Source organism: Micromys minutus (assembly GCF_963924665.1).
Source record: "Micromys minutus genome assembly, chromosome: 9".
Classification (NCBI taxonomy): Eukaryota; Metazoa; Chordata; class Mammalia; order Rodentia; family Muridae; genus Micromys; species Micromys minutus.
Window position 1 is genome coordinate 48,883,367 of NC_137978.1, and position 9,120 is coordinate 48,892,486.

A 9,120-nucleotide genomic window follows, 5' to 3' on the forward strand; every position below is an offset into this window, starting at 1 on the left:
GGGGCCAGGAGGGGGGCGCCGAGCCTCCTCCGCCTTCGGAAACAAAGAAATGACAATTCCGGGGCCCGCCCGCCCCGCACCAGCCAGCCGCCCCGCCCCGCCTCCTTTGCCCCGACGGACGACCCGCGTAGCCAATCGAAGGCGCCGCCGCGCCGCGCACAGCCAATCCGAAGGCCCGCTGAGGGAACACGGACCCTTAGCCCCGCCTCTTTGAACGACATAAGGACACACCAATCAGGGTAGGGTCTAAACGCGTGGCTGGGCCTATCAGAAAAGAGTTAAATAGAGGCTTATAAATAGGCCCTATAAATATAACATCCTATATTATGCCTTATTGCGAAGGTGCGCTTCGCGGTTATTGGGCTGCGTCTCGCTGTGGGGAGGCCCACGACGGAGTACACCGTGTGATGCGGCGCCGTGGGCTCCCGCCTAGTGTGAGAACCGAACGGCGTGGTGTGCTGCGTGTGGGGACCCTGCGCTGACATGTGCTTCAGTCAGCCGCGTCCTTATGTAAGAGGGCGTCCCGGGAGCGCCGCCGTGGCCCCTTCAGCGGGCAGTCGAGCATGCAGCCATACCGGCCGCGTCAGCCGGGGTACGAATGACAAAGCAAACCCCACACACATAGACACACACACACACACACACACCCTGCCAGCTTCCCGCGACGTGGTGACAGCGCGCCGACCAATCGGAAGGGTGGGGCGGGGCCTGTGCGGTTCCGCCCCTGGCTTGCGTCACGAGGGGGGCGGGAGCTCGGGTGCGCGCGACGCCACGCGGGGCTGCCGGGGGCGTGTGCGGCGGCGTGGCGGAGCTCCACGTCCGCAGGTTTGCGCATGCTGAGGGTTCCGCGGGCGCCTCTCGGCTTCCGAGTGTGTCTGAGGCGGTGTGCTATACTCTTCCCGTTCACCCTGTTTGCCCCTAGCTCTTTGGCTTACCGGTGAGGACAAAACGGCTAAGTGATAACCGAGATGCTCAGCGGAGAAAAGCGTTTGCTGCCAAGTGTGAGGACCGAGTTCGAACCCAAGAATCCACGTGGTGGACTGATAGAACGAACTCCCACAAGTTGCCGCCTGGCCTCCCACACGCGCGCCCACACAAACATAGTTACTAAATACGTTTTATTTTTCTCTAGGCAGAGAGCCGGGCGTGGTGGCGCACAGCACTGCAGAGGCAGAGGCATGTGGATCGCTGAACTGGAGGCCAGCCTAGTCTACAAAGTGAAGACAGCTAGGACTGTAACATGTACCAATCCTTTCTCGAGAAACAAACAAATAAATAAATGAAATTAAAAAAAGACAAAAATATACACAAGCTAGAAAAGTAGCCATAGTGAGCAAGGCACTGGTGGGTTGTGGCAACTGGTAGAAATGTCACAATTGTCTTGCTTGGTTGATATTACACTATAAATTAAACGGTTGCAGACCGTCCTAGCAAGTGGCATTGCCACCTTAACCCCTCAGTAACTGGAATCTCTAGTCATCTAGCACACTTTGCCTTTTTTATATTTCCAGTAACTAGATCCCATCTCGATTTGCTCTGGGAGCACATGCACCTCTCCCCCAGGCCTGCAGTCACCCATCTTAGTCAACGCCACTCCAAAGCTCTTAAGTTCCTATCAGTGCCTTCAAAGATTCCCCAGTACCTGGAAGGGAAAGCCAATGTTGATGGTACTCAGAGTTTTAGCATGGGAACTTACTCTCCTCTTGCAGGTCGCTAAAGCAAGCAATCTGTTTCTGCCCTGGTTTTAGGGGTGGTTTGAGACAGGTTTTCTTGGCTGTCCTGGAACTCTTTATATCAAGGTGACAGATTCACCTGCCTCTGCCTCCCCAGTGCTGGGATTAAAGGTATGCCACCACCATCCAGCCTCTCAGTGTGAGTCTAAGTCCTCTCTAAGCACTAGCCACTGAACAGTCCCTCCAGCTCTTTGTTTTTTGTGTTTCTTTGTTTTTCAAGATAGGGTTTCTCTGTGTAGTTCTGACTGCCCTGTAACTCGACTTATAGAGTAGATTGGACTCAACCAAACAAGGATCTGTGATCTGCCTTCTTCTGCCTCCCATGCTAGGATTAAAGGTGTTTGGCACCATGCAGGCTAACATGCTGTTTTTAACCCAGCTACAGTTTGCTCTTCCCGCCTTCCCTCGCTCTCCCACTTACAGCATCTCTGACAGTGCATTAAAGTGTCTAGGGTGAAGTTTGTCCGTCCAACATTGGGGATCAAATCTATACCCTGTGGAGATGCAGTTTTGAAAAAATGGCAAGGATTCCTGCTGATTTAGACCAAGCCTGAAATTCCAGTTTGGCCACTTGCTAGCTTGGGCAAGTCAATGAATCCCTTGGAGCCTCTGACCTTAACGCTCAGGTCTGCGTTAAGGATGAAGGATAATGAGCCCTCAGAGCCCAGCATCATGCTATTGCTGAAGCAGCTTACTGCTCTTTCTTTTTCCTCTTTTTTTCCTTGCCCAGCCCTTTCTGCGGATTTATTGCGTTACTTGTTTGTTTGTTTTGTTTTGAGCCCTGAAGTTTGAAACAAGATCTCATTTTATAGCCCAGGATGATCTTGAACTTGCAACATAGCCCCTAGTCTCAGCCTCCAAAGTACCAGCCAGTATTTTAAGCACAAGCTAACACACCCCAGCTCAGTTTATTGTTTCCTTTTCCCTCGCCTTTGGACTCAGGGTCTCGATGTATAGCCCAGGCTGGCCTCTGAACTGCCAAGTTCCTGCCTCAGCCTCCCCAGGGCTGGCATTACAGGTGCTCACCACCATGCCTCCCTCAAGTTACTACTTTTTGTATTTGTGCCTCTCTGACCTCTTCTCTGATGTAGGAACACCAGACTAATGGCTGCATAAGACGCTCTGAGTTCTTCTTGCCTTCTTGTTCCTGCTCTGTCCTCTTGCTCCTTACCCTCTCTCTCCCCATTCTCCTCCCCCCTTCCCTCTGTACTCATGACTGGCCTCTGCTCTACTCTCTCTCCTTGCTGGTCTCTTCTCCAATTCCCCTTCCCATGCCCTGAATAAACTCTATTTTATTACTTTAAAAGGAAAGAAAAAAGAAAAGAAAGAAAAAAACACTGAGCTCCAAGCTTTGCCCAGGTTTGTACATCAGGGAGAAAGGAAAGAAACAATGTCTGGTGTGGCTAAGACTTCAGCTGCAGACTGTTCACAAAGGAAGTCCAGGCAGTTGGAGACATGAATGCATTGAGAGGAGCAGATAGTTGTTTAGGTCCGGACTCTAGATGCTATGGTCTCTCCCATGCTAAATAGCCTTCCTCCCTATGACAAGAAGGGTCTGGATTTGGGGGCCCAGAAACTGTACTTTCTTCTGCTGAGCTTGTCTTTCCTAGGCTCCCACTATAGATTAGACAGATGAGCAATTCAGAGAAACACAAGCACTGGGGACATGTCAGTTCCCTGAGCTCATAGTCCAGCCTGTCACTAGGTTCCCAACAAGGGTGCTCTATAGGTGTCAGAACTATGCAAGTAGAGGTGTGTTGTTGCTAAGAAAAGTAGGAGGGTGTGTCCAAGAGTTACCATGGAGATCTTAAATCAAGCAAAGGTTGGAGGGACTCTCAGGGTGATGGCCTGGCAGGAGTGAGGATATTCTAAAGGGTGGCTCAATTGCTGCCTTTAGCCATCAGACTACTAAAACAGTAGACCCCCCCCCCCCAAGAAATTGGAATCCCACAGGAATAAAACAGGCTGAGAAAAAAAAAGTCTAAGGCCCTGGACAGTCAGAGCAGGGGCTTCAAGGAAGCTTTACAAGCTCACAGACCGCCCTATAGGAGAGCCTAGGGCTGAGGCAATCCTGGGTCCTTAATAGGAAGGACTGAACCTTGACCCAGACTGTGTGTGTCCTGTACACCTCTGGCTCTCTGTAGGACTTCTTGTTAGGAAGAAATTTGAACCTAACAAGGTAAAGGGTGCCACTTTGTCCCTTTCCTCAGTGTGGCCAGATAAATAAACCTGATTTTTTTTTTCCTATTAATATGTCTGCCTACTTGGCTTTTTGAGGACAGGTGACCCAACTAGCCTGTTGAGCTTACCAGGGCCCGGGTTCTGAACTCCAGTGACGCCCCATTCAGATGACAACTCTGTGTCCTTGAGTCACCCGTCTACTCTGCCAGGATCCACCCTGGGAGTTTAGACTGAGAATCCTGGCCATCCTAACTCATGGAGCAGTTAGCTCAGCACCAGCCTACAAGGGACAGGCACAAACCTCTGAGCCTGCCACACCTGATGGTAGCCAGAGTTGGTGCCACATGTCTGAGATAAGAAGCTAAAAATTGTTTTGTTTTGTTTGTTAAATTTATTTATTTTTATTTATTTGAATACATTGTAGCTGTCTTCAGACACACCAGAAAAGGGCACCAGATCCCAATACAGATGGTTGTGAGCCACCCTGTGGTTGCTGGGATTTGAACTCAGGCTCTCTGGAAGAGTGGTCAGTGCTCTTAGCAGTTAAACCATCTCTTTTGCCCCCTTCTGCCACTTTTATTGTGTATTTTGTTGTTGTTGCTGTTGTTGTCACAGCAACTAGAAATGTAACCAATAACAGCTGTCTAAACTTAAAGGTCAGATGGGAAGTTAGGCCTGTCCTTCCTGACACATTATGAGGATAAGATACTGGGACTTGCATTTGGGCTTCAGCTGAACTCAGAAAGGAACTGGAGTGATCCTGTTTCACAAAGAAGGAAGAGGCCTTGCCACCTCCAGCACAACTTCCTCTCCCTGCAGCTTCCATTGGGTAGCAATGGCCCAGCTGCCTTGAGCTTTGTACCCACAGGCTCCCAGCAAGGCTCAGACACTGGGGCTGCTGACTTACACACACCTACCCTTCTCCCCAGAGAACCTGTCAAGGAAGGGAGCTCACCATGGCTTTCAGAACCAGACAATGTGGCAAGGATGGTGGCACAAACCTGTAATCAGAGCACGTGGGAGGTGGAGGCAGGAAGATGAGGAGATTGAGGCCATCCTTGACTACAAAGAATCTGAGACCAGTCTGGGTTATATGAGATCCTGTCTGGTGGGAAATAGGAAAGGAACCGAGACTGGAAACAGCCCAGATGTCCCACAGAGCACATCAGTGGAACGTATTGCCACACATCCCCACAGGGAAGCCTGGGTAATGTAGAGCGTGGTTCTCCACAGCACATAGATTTTATATATATATATATATATATATACTGTAGCTGTCAGACACACCAGAAGAGGGCATCAGATCTCATTACAGATGGTTGTGAGCCACCCTGTGGTTGCTGGGATTTGAACTCAGAGCCAGAGTTGGTGCCACATGTCTGAGATAAGAAGCTAAAAATTGTTTTGTTTTGTTTGTTAAATTTATTTATTTTTATTTATTTGAATACATTGTAGCTGTCTTCAGACACACCAGAAAAGGGCACCAGATCCTAATACAGATGGTTGTGAGCCACCATGTGGTTGCTGGGATTTGAACTCAGGACCTCTGGAAGAGCAGTCAGTGCTCTTAACCGCTGAGCCATCTCTCCAGCCCCCATTTATTTTTTGAAATTGGGAATGAGTAAGAGTCAGAGTTGAAGGAATTGGTTCTCTCCTTCTGCCATGTGGGCCCTGGGGTATCAAACTTGGGTCATCAGTCTCAGGGCAAACGACTTAACCCTTGCTGAGCCAACTTGCTGCCCAAGCACTTCCTCCTTAAGCTCTGTGGGTTATATACATCCCGCCCTAATTCTCACCACAGTGCTGTGAAGGGGAAATTATTACTGACACCATAATGTAGGTTAGAGGCTTTAAGCACAGAGAGATGAAGTCACTTGGCCAGTTACTTTCACACAGTATGTGAAAGAGTTGCTATTCAAACCCATGCCATCTGCCCCAAGAGCTTGGACTCTTAGTTACTAAGCTAAAATGCTGTGGAAAGACCTTTCTACTTGGAAACTGCTTTGACAAACAGTCCCCCAACTATATGCTATAGAAATCTGTTTTAATTGGGGAGTTGGGTGTAAGTCCCTGTGAATTGTGTTTTTTGTATTGGGGGGTCAAACTTAGGGCCTTACACATGCTAGGTAAACATGAGGCTTACCTGGAGCCCTCACCTCATTTCACCTTCACACCAATTTTATGAGACTGACACTTTACAAAGACCAAAACACAGACTTATTGTCCTACCCAAGGCCACACGGCTAATAAATTCCAGAGTCAGGATTTGAACCCAGACTGCTTGGTTCCAAAGCTCATAGGTGTTGAATGAATGAGCACACCAAATGCCTAGAGCAAGCTTACATCCTTGGTGTGGTCAGTCTTCCAGAGTAAAGAATGGAGGCCCAGTCTACCTCATGGTCATTACCTGTGCTAGTGACATCAACCAATACTACCCAAGTGAACAACCTAAAGGGAAGAATTGTCATTTTGGCTTTGTGGGTATGTGGGTTTTACTCCGTGGTTACTGGCTCTGCTGACTCTGGGTCTGTGTTGATGGCGAGCTTCACCATGCAAGGTTGTTCACCTCATGGTAGGCAGGAAGCAGAGGGAAAGGAAATACAGGAGAGGCCAATTGTAAGACAGCACTCCCAAGGACACGCTCCCACTGGCCTGTGTTCTCTAAGAGCTCCCACCTCCTACCTTTCACCACTTAACTTCTCTGCCACGCTAGAGTGAAACTGTCACAGGACAATCACTGAATCTGTACCAATTCCTTCCCTGTTGCTGTGGTAAAACACCCAGCAAAGCAACTTATGGAAGGGTAAGTTGATTTTTCCCAGTTTGGGGTCCAATTCCAGTTATAGGGGATCCAACGCCCTCTTCTTACCTCCTTGGACACCTGGCACACGTGTGATACATAAACATACATGTAGGCAAAACACTAATACACATAAATAAATACACCCTGAAGAGAAGGTGTTGTGTTTTGTACAAATAAAGAGAAGGAATATGTTTGGTGGATGTGCACTAAGGTGTGGGGGAATGGGGTGCCTCTGTGGGGTCATGCTGAGGCATCCCTTCCCCCCTGAGGGACCAGCATAGACTAGAATTCACTCAGGGAATGGGGAAGGGAGTTGAGAGGGTAGTAAAGACTGAGAAAGGCAGTGGTGGGGAGGGGATAGAGGCTGGCCATGAGCATATGGAGAAAGAGGGGGGGAAGGGAAAAGAGAGGAGGGGACTAAGGGGCAAGAGGACAGAGCAAGAAAGAGAGCTAGGGGTGGGGCAAACAGCCCCTTTTATAGTGAGTCAGGCACACCTGGCTGTTGGCCAGGTAACTGTGGAGCAGAGCCTAGACACAATGCCAATAGAAGGAAGATGGATAGGCTGGAGAGATGATAGTTCAATGGTTAAGACTGTTCATCCAGAGTTCCTGAGTTCAATTCCCAACAACCACATGGTAGCTCACAACCATCTGTAATGGGATCAGATGCCCTCTTCTGGTGTGTCTGAGACAGCTACAGTGTACTCATATAAATAAAATAAATCTTTAAAAAAAGAAGAAGGAAGATGGATGCTGACTCTCACGTCTCTGTCTCTTGGACCCCAGCCTGTGGAACACCCACACTTAGGTTGGTCTTCCTGCCACTGTTGGCCTGACCTACAAACTGTTTCACCGGCACACCCGAGGCTCCTATCCATGATGATTCTAAGTTCCATCCATAAAAACTGACCATCACAATGTCCTAGCCCAGCCAGGCTGCAGTGACACACATCATTAATCCCAACACTCAGGAGGCAGAGCCAGGTGAATTTCTGTGAGTGTGAGCCCAGCCTGGTCTACAGAGTGAGTTCCAGGATAGCCAAAGCTACACGGAGAAACCCTGTCTCAAGAGGGGAGAGGGAAGGGTGGGAAGTCCCAGTCTGCAGGACTCAGTCATTTCCCAAACAGTCCACCATCCAACAGCCAGGTCCCAGTCCGAGAGCCTTTTGGGAACATCTCACATGCAAGCCCAAACACCGGCCATGCTGTGGGATGGGAAAGTATCCTGTGTTCTCACAGAACCCTGATTTTACAGAAACCACACATGACTGCATGTTAAGACTCTTAGCTCCCACTTGCTTCCTGGGGAATGCCTGGTCACTGGAACAGGATGGGATGCCACAAACATAGTACATCCCCCTCCCACCCTTCTAGAAGCTCTACCAGGCATGCTTGGATGCCTTCAGATTCCCAAGAATCCTGCCAGCAGGGCAGAGCTGGTGACCTTATTTGCCTCCTAGGGAAATAGAAACAGTGGTTTGCCAACCTGGGAGGCAGAAATGCTAAGTTCCCAGCCCATGTCTGCTGTCAGGTGTGTGGGGTTGGGGCCAGCCCTGCTGTTTAGGAGCTGTGTGACTTTGGTAGTGACATCATCTCTGTGAGCAGCCCTTTCCTCATCAGCAAAGCAGATGCGACAACTCCTGTGCTCAGAGGCCTGGAGGGAAGAGTAAGTGAAAAGGCGTGGAGGCCAGCAGGGGTGGGAGGCAGAGGCAGGCCGATCTTACATTTGAGGCTAGCCTGGTCTACAGACTAAGTTTTAGGACAACAGGGCTATGCAAAGAAACCTTCTCTTGATTAAAAAAACAAACAAGCAAAAAACAAAAAACAAACAAACAAACAAACAAACAAAAAAAAAAAAAAACCAGGCAGGTTAACTGTGTAACTGAGGAGTTGGAGCTACGGCTCTCATCTGCTTCCCCCAGCAGAGCTGAACAGCCTGCTTCCATTTCTTCCGTTCATTTAAAATGTGCCTCAGCAGAGGCTCCTAGGTGCCCTCCGTGATGTATGGGGTAAGGCTCTGCTCATCTGTGTGTGGAATATGGACAGTCACGTGTGCTCACGCACGGAGGTCACAGGAGGTGTCAGATGTCCAGCTTTATCACTCTCTGCGTTTCTCCCTCCCGACATCTCTCAATGAACCTGGAACTTTGATGGCAGCCAGCCCCAGGGATCCTCCTGCCTCTGTCCATCTCCTGTAGCACAGCTATTAGAAGTCCAAGAGACCCTGCCTGGCTTTTTGTGTGGATGGTGGGGATTTGAACTCTGGTCTGAATGCCTGCACAGGAAGTCCCCTCACCCACAGAGCCAGCTCCTCAACCCACAGTGGAGTAAAATTTAAAGATAATTTTTGTGAATCTAAAGTCACTTTTGAGCCTCAGTTTCCGATTTTGAGAAATCGGGACG